At 42.9% G+C, this 18461-nt stretch overlaps 1 protein-coding gene across 6 annotated transcripts in view; it reads right to left on the bottom strand.

The window, feature by feature from the left end:
* The window catches only part of LOC129189264 (unconventional myosin-IXb), a 123786-nt gene that overhangs the window by 65823 nt on the left and 39502 nt on the right, over positions 1 to 18461 (bottom strand). The gene's annotated exons all lie outside the window — the stretch shown is intronic.

Here is an 18461-nt window from a genome sequence, read left to right as displayed (position 1 = left end):
TTGAAGAGAAGTGTGCGTATGCAACACTGCCTCAAGTTAGGCCCTTTCCACGCCTCCACTTCACCATCGAAGGTGAATGCAAAGTGACTCATGAATGTGGCGTCCATATTTAAAGAGCCTTGATTGCATTGGAAGCACGGCTGGTAGGAAGACGGCGAGGACGGAGAAGCGCGCTTTCATGTAAATGGAGGTGGAAATACTCGGGAAAAGTGTCATATTTGGAAGACACAGCAGTGGCGTAACAAATTAAACAACGACTGAGTGACAGCAGGTCTGCTCTTCATCGCACATTTCCATTTTTAGTGAACACGTTTCTCCATTTTTTTTCTCCAACTGATACCACATTTTAGATGCATGTAAGCGTAGTAAAATCTGTTTCATTTCAAGATGGACGCATCATTTGTGCAGTATGTTTACGCACAGGGCCCGGACACTGTCCACACAAATACTGTAAAGGCCGTACATGGTAAAGAAATGTTGCTATTGATGACATACGCGGAAAACTGTATTTTTTTGACAAATTGTCCAAAGAAAAAAGCGAGAAATGGAGCACAAAGGACATGTTAGCTCTGCGTCTTGTAAACTTAAACCCTATAGAATTATTTCATTGACAACCTGGTGTCTGTTATACTGTAATTAATATTAATGGAACACATAGTATTATCATGATTATAAAATAAAAGGACTTATTCAAGCGCTGGGTTGTGTTTGTGTTGTATCTTTTAGTGCGGATACTACACTGGTGCGTAATGGTGTATGATAGATGACAAATGATATCAACCAGTGTCATGCACTGTAAAATACCAACACTTTCCACAAATGTTTTGAAGGGAATAACAGCGTGATGTTTATTTCACTTCACCACTTAAAATGTGCGTCGCCTTTTTGCCATGTCTCCAAAAAGTGCGTACGCCTGCTAGAAAGGTGGCGTACGGGTGCGCACACTCTCACGCCGGGTTGTGTTTTTTTGTTTTTTTTTTTTTAAATAGGTGACATACTGCATGGAAAACAGCGTACGCAACTTTGTGGGCGTGTTTTATGAGTACGCAAGCAAAAAAAACAAGGATCTCTCCCAAAGCTAATTATCATGCGTGAGTCTGTATCATGTCTTATTTTCTCTTATTACGTCTACTACGGCCAAACGGCCAAAGCAGAAGGGTGAGAAAGCTCAAGAACGGCATCCCACAGGGCTCTGTGTTGGAACTGATGCTATTTAACATCTACATCCATGACCTAGCCCCAACAACATCAAGGAAGGGCGGTTATGCAGATGACTTGGCCATCCTACTCAGCAAACCATCCTGGCACGCAGTGGAGGGGTGCCTCTCAGAGGGCATGAACCTCCTGTCTTCGCATTTGAAGAAGTGGAGTCTCAAGCTCAGCTTTGACAAGACAGTGTCGATGACGTTCTACCTCAACAACAGGTAAGCGTCACGCCAGATTAACATCATGGCTGACAGCACCCGGCTACAGTCTCAAGCATCCCCAATGTACCTCAGCGTAAAGCTCGCACGAACACATTCAAACAACACCTGGACAGTACCAAGACAAGGACCACCGCCCGTGACGGGCAGAGTACTGTGTTTTCTCTACGTCTACTATATTGGGTAATACGAGTGTAAAGGTGACTTTAGTGGTGTTATTTCATGTATAGAGGGCTCCAATAATGTTAAAAAAATGTATTAAGAAGGTGGTAAACAGGTTTTCTATGTCTTATATGTATTAGTTTCTCTGACTATGTCTACTATATTGGGTAATAGGAGTGTGAAGGTGACTATAGGGGTGTTATTTAATTTCTTGAGGGCTCTAATAATGTTAAAAAAAAGTGTATTTAGAAGGTCATGAACAGGTTGTCTCTGCTCTATGAAAATATTCCTTTTAGAGATCTGACTTCACGGTAATTCACTTATTGCGGTGGGGTTTGGAAGCAATTAACCACCATAAACGAGAGATTACTGTATATATTTGAGCCTGTATGTATCATGTTGACCATGTATGGATGAGGGAAAATCCAAAACGACTTCAAACATGGGAAACAAATTCTTTCTTTAAAAAAATCCTATGTTGTATATGTTGAACGATTCAGGCAATTAATGAACAGCCCTACAGGCCTGTCACGATCGATAAAGCGATTAATTGAACGATAAAAAAAAACTTGTCGATAATTATGACGCCCTCGATAAATGGACATGTGCATGCATGCGTGTGTGTTTCATCTGCTCGTCTCTCTGTGCCACACAGGCTGGATGACAAGAGGGTTCACTCTGCATCTGTCTGTGCACACTGGTTCTATAGTGGAATGAATGGAGAGAGTGAACCCTCCTCTCATTCAGCCTCTTTGTGGAGGCGGGGCTACTACTGAGTGGATACTGAGGGTTAGCAGTTAGCCTCATGAGGCAGCATACGCTAACATGAATGAAGAGAGAGAGGCCATGTTTTCTGAGGCGAATGCCACAGCCGACAGCCCCAGTGTGGGAATATTTCGGTTTTAAAGAGATTGAACACAGTGAGCGCACGAACAACGACTGACACAGACAGTTTTCTCAACTGGGAAGAAAAAGACCATCCGTGGAGGTGCCTCGGGCGCCGGAGCCTTCGTTCCGACAGTCAACGCTTGCTGAGGCGTTTGGTCGGCAAAGTAAATTTAAACAAAACAGTGCATAATGGTGCACGCTCACAAACAGTGTCGCTCGAATGCAACCATTCAGTACGGTTATATGGCATACATTTTAAATGTATACACTTGAGTAACATCTAGTGCAGGGGTCACCAACGTTTTTCCTTGTGAGAGCTACTTTTACAAAATGAAAATGGCCAAGAGCTACTCATTTTTGTAACATTTATTTTCAGAGCTTATTTTAAACCCAAACAAAGCGAATATGCTTGTTTTACCAGAACATGAACAAAATGCTGGTGTCCACAACTCACATTTTGTCTTTCAGAATGCATTTCTTTCTACTGTTCTTTCATTATTAACTGAAAACCTGAATGAAAAGCAGGCTTGCGGGCACCTCATGTGGTCGTGGGGGGCTAGCTGGTGCCCACGGGCACCATGTTGGTGACCCCTGATCTAGTGGTTCAAATGTGAATTACACCTCATGACAATAATGAAAAAAATTGTCTCAAAATATGTCGATAGTATCGATTATCGACGGTAATGTAGCACAATTATCAACCAGCAATGTTTGTTATCGTGACAGGCCTAAACAGCCCCAAATAATGTGACACTCATGCCAATGATAAACTTCTGACCACAACTGTACACAAAAACGTCCATCCAAACAACAAACCTGCAGTAAACCAAAACTACAGCGAAAGCTTGATGGTGCATTGACTAAGAAATTGGGGAAACCACTGCAGTGGAGCAATGCTCAGGTTAGTATCGGCAAAACCTAACTAAATGTTTTAATAATATATTATTCTCTCTTTCTCTGAGGCTTTCATAAACACCCTTGTTTGCATTCCACATACATTCGCCAACACATGCATATTTAACAGTATACTGTGTTTGCGGATCACAAAAGAGTCTTTGTGTCTTTAAAGTTGCTGCTCTGATCGACCCGCTCCAACAACCTTGCAGCCAAGTGGAGCCAACGCTGGGAAAGCTCAGCTAAGTGGAGGCCTCCGCTCCACCGAGTGAATACTAAACTTGTCACAGCATCATCATTGGTAGTCCGACACGCATGCGAGGAGGTGATGCCATTGGCTGCCAGGCACAGCAGGTATGAGGAAGTCAACTGACAGATTGTCACTCCGTCTGCGCCGAGAGATGTGGTGGTATTCTTGCAAAATGGGGGGGTTGCACAGAGTTTATGGGAGAAACAAAAGAAGGAAGGAACAGTGACACGTCAAGAGACATAGTGATGAGGCAAATAGCAGCCTCCTGTGTGTACATATGTACTTACTGTCGTATGCACATGAAATTAGCGCAGGGGTGTCCAAACCTTTCCCACTGAGGGCCGCATACAGTACAATAAAAGGATACGGGAGCCGATTTGATATTTAACATTTTTTAAACCAACCCTAAAACAAGTTTAAAAAAAACAGCTAACATCTCAGCTTGGTGACAAAGTGTATCATTATCGGAATTTCTGCACCTGAATATAATTTCAAGAGAAAAAAACACTTGGTGTGTCACTTGTTAGCGCCGGTGAGACGCTTTTTTCCCCCATGGGAGTTGAACAGCTGCCACGTTGTAAGCCGTAGTAATTCTATACTTGATCAAACCTAAGATTTCTCAGATCAAAACACAATCGCTGCACGAGACTTGAGGTCGGAAACACGCAACAGTACTTTCTGTTTCAGCACGCTAAGCATCTTGGGAACAGTTCTTTTAGCCATAAATTAGCCGCATCATTGTTTAAGCCGCAGGCAGGCTTCGACGCGTGTGGAAAAACATTGCGGCTTTTTTTTTTTTTTTTTTTTAAAGGTGCTTTTTCTCCACTGCTCCCTTTTCCATTTTTGCTGTTGTTTTACAAATATTTCATCTGTCTCGTCTTTTTTTTTTCTAAACTGTGACTTTATTTTTTCTCACCCTAATTTTCCAAAAATGTAAACTTTATTCTGTTTTGTTACTAACATTGCAAAAATTATTGTGAAAATTACATTTTTGTCCTCATGTTCGTAGTTATTTTTTTGTTTTTAAAATGTATTCTATTTATTTTTTATTCTTGAAAATCACTGCTCTTTTTCTATTTTTTGTTAGTTTTTTTGTTTAACTCATTCAATTCCAAAGCCATATTGATCTGTTTTAATAAACCCGAAAGCACGATCCCAACAACGTATTTATACGTCTTTTACGTTTTTTGATGACACAACTCTCCACTAATGCATTTCACTTCAGAGCACTTTAAGCCATAAAGACGGCCACACGTAGGCAGAAGTGCATTTGATAAGAGCTCGGCAGAGATCAGGTGAACGGAAAATCACACATGACAGGAAGGAGGAAGTGGGAGAGCGTGGAGGAGTGCAGAAGGTATTGGGGGGAAATTTTAACACATGCACACGCGTGCACACACATAGTTCAGTTCCAAATGTGAAAATTGCAAATAGTTCATGGTGTTAAATTTGTAAATAAATTGTTATTTTGATGTAAAACAGCACCTTTTTTGTGTTGTTTATGTTGTAGTATAGTTGTGTAGATATTTGAACTGTCACAAAAGCAAAATATTTGTGTCAAAGTGAAAGTTATGCTTGAAATGTATCTTTTCACGTAAAGCTGCTTTTTCTCCCTTTTTTAGTTGGGAACTGATATTTTCCTGAAACTTACCTATGTTCTACTGCTGATTACTAAAGAAGGGAAAAAAGTAGAAACAAACTTTTTTTTTCTGATGAAAGATGGGAGTCTAATGTTTCTTTTGGTAGGTTCCATGTTCCATGTTTGTGCCTCGGAAGATCAGTCAACATCGTCTAAAATGGACGCTACTGAAGGGGTTGTCATTTCAAAAATGGCTGGGATTGAATGAGTTAATTGTATTTTTAAAAAGTGCAGAAGGCAAATAAAAAAAAAAAACAACAACAACAAAAAAAGCTAAGACCCGCAAATGGCCCCCGGGCCATGTTTGGAGAGCCATGGCTTAGAGCTTGTTGACGTGCTGTAAGTGAAGTCTTTCTGTGGCAAACCAGATGACTTGTTGCCAGATTCCCAGTTTCTTTCCACTTGAGGGGAGCCAAAGCTCCCAGAAAAAGGTCTCACGTCTCCATTCAGCCGCACACAAAGTTCTTAGAATTCAGACTGGGGGAGCTCCACCACAAAGTGCCTCTTACAAGTTATTTGTTGCTTCTTCAGAGAACATCATTATTTGTTTGTCCTCCACCTGATATCCTGACAGCCTCACGCGTTGGAGCAGTGTTCATTTCATCGTGCTCTGGCTGATAAGAAAACACAAAAGGATTTTTTTTTGTTATCTTTCTGCCTGGATACAAGGCCGTACACTGGAGCAGTGTCGCATCCACTCAAGTGTGACCGTGCGGCCGAGCTCGAGTTAAACGCTTCTGTGAGTGCTGCCAAGGTCCTGACACTCACACCCTCTCTACAGGCTGGACACGCTCAGAAAGGACCGGGCATTGTCCAACTGCCACGGATTCCTGCTTTCACAAAACGGCCGCGGGCTCTCGTGCCAAAACCCGGCCAACCGGTGAGGCCATGCGCGTTTCCTTTAAGCCTAATTTGAATTGATATGCCTGTTTAACTCTACATGCATGTGTTGCACTTTACACTGTAAACAAATGATCACTTAAAGCAGCCATCAGTGGTACTCATGCAGCAAGCTAGGGATGGACTCCTGTCTAGGGCCTGTTCAGTAGGTGTTAATGAGTATGAATGCTGGATTGTCTATACAGTATGTGCTTTGGGACTGACTGGATGGAACCCACCACTTGCCCAAAGTCAGCTGTGTTAGGTGCCCATCGGCCCCGGGACCCTGAACAGGATAAGTGGTAGAAAATCGGTACACGGTTGGCACATTTCAATACTTTTGAAAATGCAGTCCTTTTATCTCTACTACAAACTAACATCTCAAACAAACATATCTTCAATCAAGTCTGTGAAACAAATTCAAAGCTGATTCATTAAGCCTCCGGCCCCTCTGGCTCCCTCTAGTGGACAGAGACAGCTGAATGAGTGTTAAGTTGCTGTGTGATGAGTGTCATTACGCAATCCGTCCCGGAAATGTGATTGGTTCTGTGCATGTGCGAGACCTACGCCTATGACCTATGGCTTATGGCTTATGTCCTCCTTTAGCAAATCGTTTGCGGGCTATTTTGGGACCTAATCCCCCGCCATAAATGAGGGAACACTGTATAGCCATAGAACACAATATTCTGTGTGCCTTGAAAAGCCCGTCAAAATCGTCTAAAATGGCCGCGACTGAAGGGGTTGAATTTTCAAACATGGCTGAATGGATTGCATGAGTTGGGCACACGTCCCAGCTCATGCAAAGCACAGCCTTGTCCTTGTCACGGGTGAGTTATATTAACGTGGATCATCATACGGTCTGCATACTATCATTTCAACATCATGTGCATCATAAGGAGGCCGAGCATTAGCTACAGTTAAAAGTGACACTTATCTTGTCCTTGCAGGAATTTGCTAGCATACAAAATGTTCGGGGCTATATCATGTTTCCAATTGAACTACTTTCCAGCAATAGGTGGGTAAAACCCCCTGCAGTCACGCTTGCCGATAAATTGGAAAACGCGCCACATACAAGTACAAGCTGCGCTCAAAGGACCAGATTTTAACCACAAAATGCTATACTTAGCAGATGAAGACAAACCACAATGGAGGACGAGTGTGTCCGGACTTTACTTCTCAGCAAGTTGGCCTTGGTGAGGGGACACGTTTTATTCAAGAGGAAACTGAGGGCAGCTGCAGCCTAGTGGAGACCAGGCCTGTCACCATAACAGATTCTGATTGTCCTACAAATTATTGCAGATAATCGATATTATTGTCAACATTATTTTTTAGACAATTTTTTTCATGAATGGCGGCCTAGTTGTTAGCATGTTGGCCACACAGTCAGGAGATCTGGAAGATCTGGGTTCGAATCTCCGTTGGGCATCTGTGTGTGGAGTTTGCATGTTCTCTCCGTACGTGTGTGGGTTTTCTCCAGGTAATCCCGTTTCCTCCCACATTCCAAAAACATGCATGTTAGCTTAATTGGAGACTCTAAATTGTCCATAGGTATGAATGTGAAGGTGAATGGTTGTTTGTCTATATGTGCCCTGCCATTGGCTGGCAACTGGTTCAGGGTGTACCCCACCTCTCACCCAAAATCAGCAGGGATAGGCTCCAGCATACCCACGACCCTAGTGAGGATAAGCGGCGTAGAAAATGATTGAATAATGACAATACATGACATAATAATGCGAGTGCACCGTATCAAAAGCAAACAAAGAAAATTTCTCAGTATTGAATACTGGAATTGAAATGTCAAGAGCGTTTAAATCAAATAAAGTCAACAAGCGCGGAAACGTGATGTAAGAGTGTATTGATTCAAAAAATAGATCAGTAAAAAACCTAAACATAATTCATATCATGGATACTACGCCATATTTCTGATTTTGAACCAGTGTAACTTTTGTTATTGCCTGAATATTGACAAAAAACAGAGAAATAACCCAGAAATACTCTGAAGATGACATTGTGTGTCAATGCAGACGTCAGCTCATTTGCATATACACTTTCTTCACTGATTTTTAGCAACACTGAGTGGAATACACCATTTACGTTTAATGAGGTGTTGCATTTTGTGCGAATTTGGTCAAAGTACATGTTCTGGATGAAGCAAAAGGCGTTTGGTGCACAATGAGGCGTTATACTTCGGGAATCACTGAAACGCAAGTTAACCCGTTTTGTATTATTTACCTCATTGTCTTTGTCACAAAACGACAAAGCACAAACGGGATGAAACTGACATCTGGTCAGGATGCCTCCTGGACGCCTCCCTCAGGGCACGTCCGTCCAGTAGGAGGCCTCGGGGGAAGACCCAGGGCACGTTAGGGAGACGATGACTACATTCACATGCCGTCAATATTTGGGTGAAGGTCGAAATTCCGGTTTCTGAAACATTCGGAATACAGTGTTCCCTCGCTCTACCGCGGATCACCTTTCACGTATTCCCTGTTTCCGGGTTTTTTTTCTGTGATTCTTTTTTTTTTTTTAATGACAGCATATGAATACTGGTCCAGGCCGAGTCCTGGCACTCTAAGAAGAACTGCATTGGTTGAAATTCAGTGTCCATCTCTTCCCTCTCTCGTCTGTCCATTGTTTTCTGCATCCTGATTGGCTGTAGACCATTGTCAATCAATCTCCTTCGTGCCGCCCTGCCATGCTTCCTGTATCATCGCTAGCTTCTTTGCTTGCTAGCTTGACTCTTCAGTTATCTGCAGCAATATGTTTTACGAAGGATACAGGTACAGCGAAACGGTGCCAGGGCGAAAAGGCACGGCCACAGGAGTGAAATATGTGTCAGTGGCTTAATAATTTCTTGTGTTGATCATTAAGGTTGCTCATGAAAATTCAAACAAAGGTTTGAACTTTTTTGAGAGTGTAAAAAGAGAGAAATGAGAGAAAATGTTCTTGCCTGTCTGAGAAAAGTGTATAAAGTGTATGGTGAGGGGCTTTACAGCCTTAAAACATATACAATTGTAAAAAAAATGAAGTTGGCTACTTCGTGAATTTCATTTATTGCGGGCTATTTTGGGAACCTATCCCCTGTGATGAACGAGGGAACACTATAACATACGTGTACATACGTGAGCAAACATGGTTATTCCTTTATACATGGTAATTGTAATCAATCGGGATGTCCCGAACAAAACAGCGACGGACGAACGTCTCGACGTACGGAGAACGTCAAGACGCAATGCACGTCATTTCCGCTTCTTCCAAAAACAACAACAGCAGCACAGCGGATAATGAACAGTCCGGGGCCGCTAGCAGTCGCCTTTGTTTGGGCTTTGGTGCTGGTACCGACCCCCCAGCAGTACTTGACACTATTCTGTCCCACTTTCTTCATTAATGAAAGGCGAGAACATGAAAAAATAGGAAACGGAGTCGGAGTTGTGCCATCCATACCCATGCTACCCGTTTCCACCAGAGCCCCCCAGGACATTTTGGATGAAGGTGCACAATCAAGACTGGTAGGAACAGGTAGTAATAGGGTAATAGGTCGGACCCGCTGGTACCGTTTTGCTTCTTGACCCTGTAGTACGCCTTTTTCAGTGTCTCTCAGTGGTGCTTGATCTGCTCTGTCCTTCGTACAAACCCTGCTTCGCGTAACTTCTCGCTCACTTCTGATAGATTCCGCTATCGCAGTACTTTCTACCGTCACTGAATGACGTAATGTTCCTGTCTTTCACCACACTAACGAGGTGGCTTGTTTCCTCCTCGCTCCAAAAGTGTGGGGTTTTGCGTGTCGCCATGTTTACAAGTACAGTCGTTCCTGCCAAAGACACAGGATTCCTTTCCAATAGAACATGCGCACAACACTAATTTATGTTCCTTTCCATCAGGATATCCCGACAGGCGTATACATGATATTTGGGTTAGAGAAGGGGTAACGCAGGGGTAATATTCCAGTTTTTAAAAGGGGAATATGTTCATACTTTTTTCAAAAGGGATTTATTGGTGTTTACATGGCCGTGCACAACCGGGTTATTTCAAATATTCCGGTTATGATTGGGTTATAAACATAGTCTATGTCTCTAAACTGGATCTGCCGGGAGGAGCTGGACGAAGTAGCTGGGGAGAGGGAATGACCCAACCTCGGGTAAATGGAGCAGGGATTTCTTTATAACGTAAGCACATGGCTCTGAATTTGGTGTGGGGGGGAAAAAAAAATAATTCCAGAAAATCGCGAATTCTAAAATCGTGATTGACATTTTTTGCCCCACATTTAGCGTGTCTTCAGTGTGCCAAGTAGGAAGGGAAGCTAGATATACATGTCAGATGTGGAAAAAATACGTTGGATTTCAGTTTTTCAAGCACTGCTTTTGGTCCTCCTGTGGTGTAAATGTTTTACCAGACTGGAGCCATTTCAAGCGGCCCCACCCATGTCTAATTGGGGACCACATCAGTCCCTGGTTTGTGCTGTGGTCAAAGCACCACAAATAGGCCTGGAAGATGGCTGCAGCTTGTTGCTGCATGTACGCCGCCGCTTGCAAGAGACAGCTTGTTCTACGCTTCACTTTGAATATGAATAGATTACAGTAAATAAGATCTTTGTGTGTGTGTGTGTGTGTGTGTGTGTGTGTGTGTGTGCTATGCTGTGGTATCATAAGGATTATTTGTTTGGGACATGCTTTAACAAGTTACATTAAGGAATGTCACATGTTTGCATGATCAAGATGAAGATAAATAAATATAGTTTCTCCATTCTTGCACTGACTAGAATAAAAGAGTGCAACATATACAGTAGTTGAGAGATAAACAATGCATGTGCAGAACAGAATGGCCAGCTTCTCCTCAGCACTTCCTGAATACAATACAATACAATACAATACTCTGGTATATCCACACCCTGTAAGGCTCCTAGCAAAAAAACCAAACAACAAAAAACAAAAAACGACTGCCATTACTTCCCATGTCGTAGCCGCTTCCTGTTAAATAAGGTTCCGGATGATAGGAACTTCCTGTGTAGTTACGTCTATGAGTCTTCATTCTGGGCAGCATAAGGCACAACTACATTTAAAACCTTCATTCCTCTACGAGCTCACCTTTAATGAGCAGGCCACTATGCTGTGTGTCACCAAAAGGGGAGGGCTTAAGTGAGTCAAAGAGAAGACACACACACACACACACACACACAAACACACACACACACACAAGAACCCACCCAGAGGATCAACCAGTTAGACCAGTTAATAAATATACAGTAGTACCTTGCATAACGTAAACCTCCTTTTATGTATCGTATTACGTAAAGAATTCCATAAAACATAAGGCGTCAAGTCAGTGCAAGCGACAGAGAGACTAACAGAGTACACTTGGTGACGCCTTCTGATGCTTTACACTCTCATTGGCTTATTATCGGGGCACCGCCTACGCTCTCCTCTCATTGGCTGATGATCGGGGCACCGCCTACGCTCTTATCTTTTTTAATTTCTTTACTTTCCTTTGTGTTAAAATTACCGCAGTCATGGGCACCAAACCAAGTGTAAGGGATAAGAAAAAAGGGAAAAGTTGTCGATCGAAAGGAAGCAGGAAGTTATCTACAAATTCTGACGCTTCATGCTCTCATTGGCTGATTATCGGAGCACCGCCTACGCTCTCATCTCATTGGCTGATTATCGGAACACCGCCTACGCTTTCATCTCATTGGCTGATGTATCCAGCGCTTCCGTGTTTGTGTGATAGACAGGCTCCCCTCCCCCTCCCCCTCCTGCCTCCACTTGCGTGCTCCTGATCAAGACATCTGGTAAACGGTAAGATTGTTTTGGTTTTTCAGTTTTATTCATTTACAGTTATCTTATTTATTAACTTATTTTATACTGGAATGTTACTCTACTATGTTTATCAAGGAAAAGGCTTCTTGAGACGTCATCTGTACTTCTGTGAAGAAGGTGTCGGACGTTTCGCTTCTCATCCGAAGAGCTTCGTCAGCGAACTAACAAGTGCTGGTAGCTTAGGCCTTAAATACAGTAAGAGTGGGCGGAATTGGTGTGCCAACACCCTCCTCCTATTGGTTCCTTACACTAAGCCTGGGCGGAGTAGTGGTATAATCCTATCCTGTTATTAACACCTCCAATAAAAGGGAAGTGTCGCTCCCTGAATTGGGTATGAACGACTCTGATACTGGCTTGTTAGCATCTACAGTATTGTTCTGGCTCGGCCCTGGCTGCACCTCATTTGCAAGACTAAGAGCTGTGGGTTTTGGTCTCAGTAACCTGCTGAACACAGGGTCCAAATTAAACCTCAAACCACCATTCCGATTCAATGATGGGTTCTGTTGTTTGACAAAAATAGCTTCCTTTACTCCTCTTTCAAACCATCTGTTTTCTTTGGCCAAAATCTTTACCTCGCTGTCCTGAAAAGAGTGATTGGTAGCTTTCAGGTGTAGATGTACTGCTGATTGAGGACCACTAGAATTGTCCCTGCGATGTTGATAAAGCCTTTTTTGGAGCATTTGCTTAGTTTCCCCAATGTAGTGCTCTTTGCATTCCTCATCTTTACAGTGGATGGAATAGACCACATTGCTCTGTTTCTGGTTTGGAGCCTTGTCTTTAGGATGCACTAATTTTTGTCTCAGGGTATTTACTGGTTTGAAATAGGTAGGAATTTTGTGTTGCCATAAGATCCTCTGGAGTTTTTCTTATGATGTGACTTCACTTTTCACATCTGTCCCCACCTCAGCAGCAGTCTCGGTGGTGAGGAAGAGACTGCTCGAGGACTCAACTCTGCATCGGAGAACAAAACTTAGTGCTGACCACATCTGCCAATTATTAACCGTTAGTTAACTTTCTGCTTCTCAAAATACCAATAACTTTTTACATCTAGTTTTTTTTTTTTTTATCATTTTGACTTAAGTGTAGTTTGTGCACACCTGGAGGTAAGAAGGACTGGAACAAATTAGGATTTGACCAACTGTACCTGTTGATTTGTCCTGACATTACTACTAGCACATCACTATTATCAGGAGAACCAGAGTATAGAGCGGAGGGAGCCACCTGCTGTAGCCTAGCAAAGGGCACTATATTCAGACACATGCAGCCAGTGTGCCGCTACGAAGTTCAGGAGAACCGAAGTACAGAGTGGGAGGAGCCACCTGACGTGGCCCAGCAAGGTGCACTGTATTCGGGCACACACCCAGAGCAGCCCGTGTGACGCTGCAGGTCTCTGGCGAACCTTTTGCACTTTTCAAACGCTGCAACGTTGCTGTTTAATGTGGCTGATAAGGTCTTGTGTGTTGGTGAGGTTTTTCCCCCCTCATCATGGATCATTCAGTACAAATAGCATGCAAAATGTCACTGAAATTTCTCTACCTCTCATGTCTCTGAAACAGTAGACGTCGGTTTAAAAGTGAGCTCAGGGGAAGTTACGACAGGCCGTTAACCTCATAGGCAGAAGAAACACGGAGCGCTTGATTTGCTCACCCCCACACAGTACGGGTAATCTCGCCTCGTTGGAGTGTTTTTTTTTTTTTTAATTATTGGAGCTATTTTTTTAATGGTATCGGATTCATCAGTACGACGTCATAATTCCCTCACATCCATAATAATCGGTCCGAGTTCGAGTGGACGCACCCAGCTATTAATTGGGCATCCATTAGAGCCGATGAAAATAGAACAAAAATGGTAATAGCGTAGACCAAAGTGGGGCGGCTGCTTTGCAAAGTGGTTTCAGGAGGGCTACAAATAGTGATCTCATCTCCTCAAAATGTGACCCAGGTCTGGAGAGCTCTCCTATAGCCACAGGGTACACACACACACACACACACACACGCACACACACACACACACACACACACACACACACAGTCTTTGCATTGTAATCGGATCAGTATCCAGTGCAAAAAAATAAAAAAAAATCTTTTGTTCCAGTAAACTTGTTGAAAGAAATCCCGACTCTCTCTTTAAATGTCAGCCTGCCATCAATGGTTGTGTGGAAAGAAACTGCAGGGAACATACTTCCACGAATTATTGCTTCCTCTGTAAAAGCCACTTCAGGTTCACGTTGGCTGCAAAAGCTGCGAATGGACCTTTTTCCACATAAAACAAATCCCTTTGCTTGTAGTAGCGTGGAGAAACGTCAAAAGCCTTGATGCCTTGATGTCGCGCTGTACACCACACAGAATGATTGACAAACGGGCTCTGAATGCAACTCCACGAGGCCAAAAAAATCCCGTCTCCTTGTCTCCCTTTTGCAACCACAGCTCTGGATCAGACTGAAACATGAGTGAACGGCAGCCAACGGGACCAGAACTCTGCTGATGGAGGGGAAAATGTCTCTGGGTGTAGCACAGTGCGACAGGCGGACACACGTCACGTATCTGCATGTTGAAGTGGCAGCATTTTTGTGAGCGCTCCTTGAGTGCAGAGTCAAACGGGTCAATGGACAAAAGCCATCTATCAAATGATGGACGACTGCATGGTGCGTTTAAGTGTAGCCGTCCACTCGTCCTACTTCTGCTACTGCGCTGCATTTCAATCAGGAGTTTCTTTTTCAGCAGTCCTTTCACATTCCACGCATGGCTTTGCAGGATAAAAGGAGTATTTTTAGACCCGTTCCTGCGCAATATCAAACCCAAAATATGTGGCGATTTGCTTCCAGATCAGCCCTAAGAGCATTTAGAGAACCGCAGCATTGAAGAGCTCTGCAAGGGAAATCCAGTGTTGAAGCACATGTGCAGAGTTGGAAAAGCCAAGGGGGGACTTCTGGGTCACGTGTCTACTCTGTGACACTAAGTATTTTTTCGATCTATTCCTTTGCTTCCTCAATAATATGTTGCATAGGAAGCATAGTGGAAATCGTATACCGTAGTTTCCGGTGTATAAGCTGCATCGGACTATAAACCGCACATGTCCACGTCATAAAATGGCGTCTGTGAGTCTGTGAGGACCAGGTAGCTCTTTATTTGAATGCGATGAAAAATTCACAGCAGCTTTTCAACCGCAGGTCATGACTCAATGTAATAGTCTGACTCACAGTGTCATCTTACAAAGAACACTAAAATCATCACACAGCAACTTAACACTCTAAAGGTAGCTAAGACATATTTACAAGTACTAGTAATAGTTTAAAATAATTTATAAAACCCAACTATTTTAACTTCTTCCCGTAATGCATTTCGTCCCAGCAAAGTTTGTGACACTAAATGACGACAAAAAGACGCGACAGAAGAAACTTAATTTGTATTGTTAAACGTCATTATGCGAATATGCAAATGCAGATGGCATCATCTACCATCAGCCTCCCTCATTTTTGTTTAAATTACGGTTGCATTTCCTGCATCTTTGCAATTTCCTGAAAATAAAACAAATGTTGCAATTTATTATAATAATAATAATGTTCTCCCCGTGCGTGTGTGGGTTTTCTCCGGGTACTCCGGTTTCCTCCCACATTCCAAAACATGCATGTTAGGTTCATTGGTGACTCTAAATTGTCCATAGGTATGAATGTGAGTGTGAATGGTTGTTTGTCTTTATGGCTGGCCACCAGTCCAGGGTGTACCCCGCCTCTCGCCCAAAATCTGCTGGGATGGGCTCCAGCATACCCCCCGTCACCCCTGCGAGGATATGCAAAATAAAAGACGGATGGATGCCTTCTTTTATTTTTCTGTATGCTAAACACTCCTGATCAAAATGTTAAGACCAGTTGAAAAAGGTCAAGAATGTACATTTTGCACTGCTGGATCTTAAGGAGGTTCTAAGTAAAGCTTCTAAATGCAAAAAGAAGAAATGGGACTGAGACAAAAATACATCTGAGTAAGCAATTTATCGCAAACAAGCATTAAAGTCAAACAGGCTGTTCATTAGCTGATCAAAAGTTTAGACCGCAGCTGAAAAAAAACCCTAAAAACTCCCCTAAAATACAAATAAAATGTTGAACAAAGAGTGCGTAATGAGTAGCTGTGCCATTCTTGTAAATGAGCTGAAAAATGGGTTAGTGCATGCTTGATGCCAGTGTTCCCAGGAGGCTAGTGGGAATGTTGCTCCAGGTGCTGAAGATGGCTTCACGGAGGGCATCCACTGTCTGGAACTGATGTCCATTTCTGGAAACTTTCCTTGCCATCCATCCCCAAATGTTCTCCATTGGATTTAGATGAGGGGAACACACAGGATGATCCAAAAGAGTGAGCATATTCCTCTGGAAGAAGTCCTTTGTGAAGTGCAGCGTTGTCCTGTTGAAAAAGCAAGTCATCACCACACAGGCGAGGGCCTTCAGTCATGAGGGATGCTCCCAGCGACACCTCCACATAGCAGGCTTCCGACGCCCCTGCACACCCTGAAGCTTCATTGTTCCATTGAAGGATCATGGTGGCGCCCCCTCCGCTATGCCGTGTGGAAAACATCTCATGTGGGAGCTTTCTTCCACCATTCAATGTCCCATGTTTGGTGCTCTCCTGCAAATTCCAAACCTTTAAGGAGAAGAGGTCTTTGAAGAGCTTTTTTCTTCTTAAAAGGTTTCTCTGGCCGTGTTGAGGGTTATTGGACTGCACTCAGCACCAGTTCAACATTTTTTGGGGGTCTACCACTTGACTTATTTGTTTCACAACCCTCAGGATGTTTGAAATGACCGTCTTACTGCGTTCAACCTCAGCAGCAATGGCGCGCTGCGAGAGGCCTTGCTAATGCAGCTCAACAATCCCACCGAGAGATCATGACAGTGTGAATTCTTTGCAATAAATTGCTTACTCTTTTGTTTTTTGGCTCACTACCATTTCATCTTTTTGCATTACGAAGCTCTACTTAGAACTTACGAAGCTCTACTTAGAACCTCCTTATGATCTAACAGTGCAAAATGTGCATTCTTGTCATTTTTCTTCTCGTAACATTTTTATCAGGAGTACAGTATCTTTAATTTGTATTATTTAATTTTTGCATTTATTGTAGAATTTGCTACTACCAATTTGCGTTTTTTAAAAAGTTCCATTTTAAAAATCATTAAAGTTGTTGCCACCAAAGCTACGCAGTTTTATGCTTTGCATGTTGTTCCCTCACTGTACCCAAAATGAACCAAAGCAGGACCTTAAAAGTGAGCAAACTGTCATTGTGGTGTACCCTTGCACCCTTAATATGCGGTACAGCAAAGTACAGTTAAGCATTTGCAGAGCAGTGCTGCTTCTCAAAAGGACCTTGGGGGGGATGTAAACACAAAATTATCTTACAGTCGACCAAAGAAAAAGTCTTCAACATTGAAAAGTCAATAGGATCCCCTTTCTTATAACTGCAGGGGAAAATAAAAGAAAAAAAAGGCTAAAGTGTAATCATAGCCAAGTAGATTAAAGTTGTCTAAAACAATACGCGGCTATTTCCTGGCATTCATTTTTCTGTAGAAGCAAAGACAGATGTCTGCAACTGTCTTTATTGAATTGCAGAATGACTCCGAGAGCATTAGAGGGACCACGCGGAGGGTTAATGGAGCACCTTGCCAATTCTTTTTGAGCATAGACTTTATGGTAAAGCATTTAATGCAACGCGCCAGTGATCGCATGTCCGCCTGGGCCTGGGCTGCAGAACACATTTCCTTTCCTCTCTTTCATGGGATTTTTCAAACCTCCATAAACCGACAAAGCAGAAAACACAATGATCCTGCCATTAAATCATGTAAAAAAAACAAAACAAGGTTGTAGTCTTATCCTGCTTGATGTAGGGCCCGATGATTTCCGCCTGAACGGAATCACAGAATTGACCAACAAAAACGGAACCTACTCTCCTAGGAAAACTGCACTTTTTGGGAATTTTGCCCATCATCCACAATCCTTGTGTGAGACATGAACACAAATTTCTTTCCCTTTTCTGTGCGTTCTACAGAGAGAGAAAAGGCACCAGGGCGCAATGGACATCATCAGACCGGAAAAAAAGAAAACTAGGTGGAAGGATACGCTGGCGGAAGAACACGTAGTGTGTGTTGCAACACAGAGGAAAAATAATGTCGCTTTTGTTGCTTTTACTTCACTTATTTTCTCTCATCATTATGTCGCCAAGGCGAGAGACACTACTGATGCATCAAAGTAAAGGAAAATGAAAGTAAAGTGAAATTAGATGTCGTAAAATGCTGAGAAAGTGGAGAAACGCCGACCGATCCAAGCCGCTCACACGCAGCAGCCATCATGACGGCTACCGATGGGACCCTCGAGCATGACAAAGGATCTGCTCCTGTGCAGTGGCCAAGGATAACTAAGCAGTTGAGCGGATCACCTTCTCCCAATAAGCCTGTCTCTCTGTCCTTTGCAGTTGCAGTTTGCAGTTCTCTATTGTCTTCTTTTTTCTCAGTTCCATCCATTCCTCATTATAAT

The sequence above is a fragment of the Dunckerocampus dactyliophorus genome, chromosome 10 (assembly GCF_027744805.1).
Source record: "Dunckerocampus dactyliophorus isolate RoL2022-P2 chromosome 10, RoL_Ddac_1.1, whole genome shotgun sequence".
Classification (NCBI taxonomy): Eukaryota; Metazoa; Chordata; class Actinopteri; order Syngnathiformes; family Syngnathidae; genus Dunckerocampus; species Dunckerocampus dactyliophorus.
This window is presented reverse-complemented; position numbering and strand designations above follow the sequence as displayed.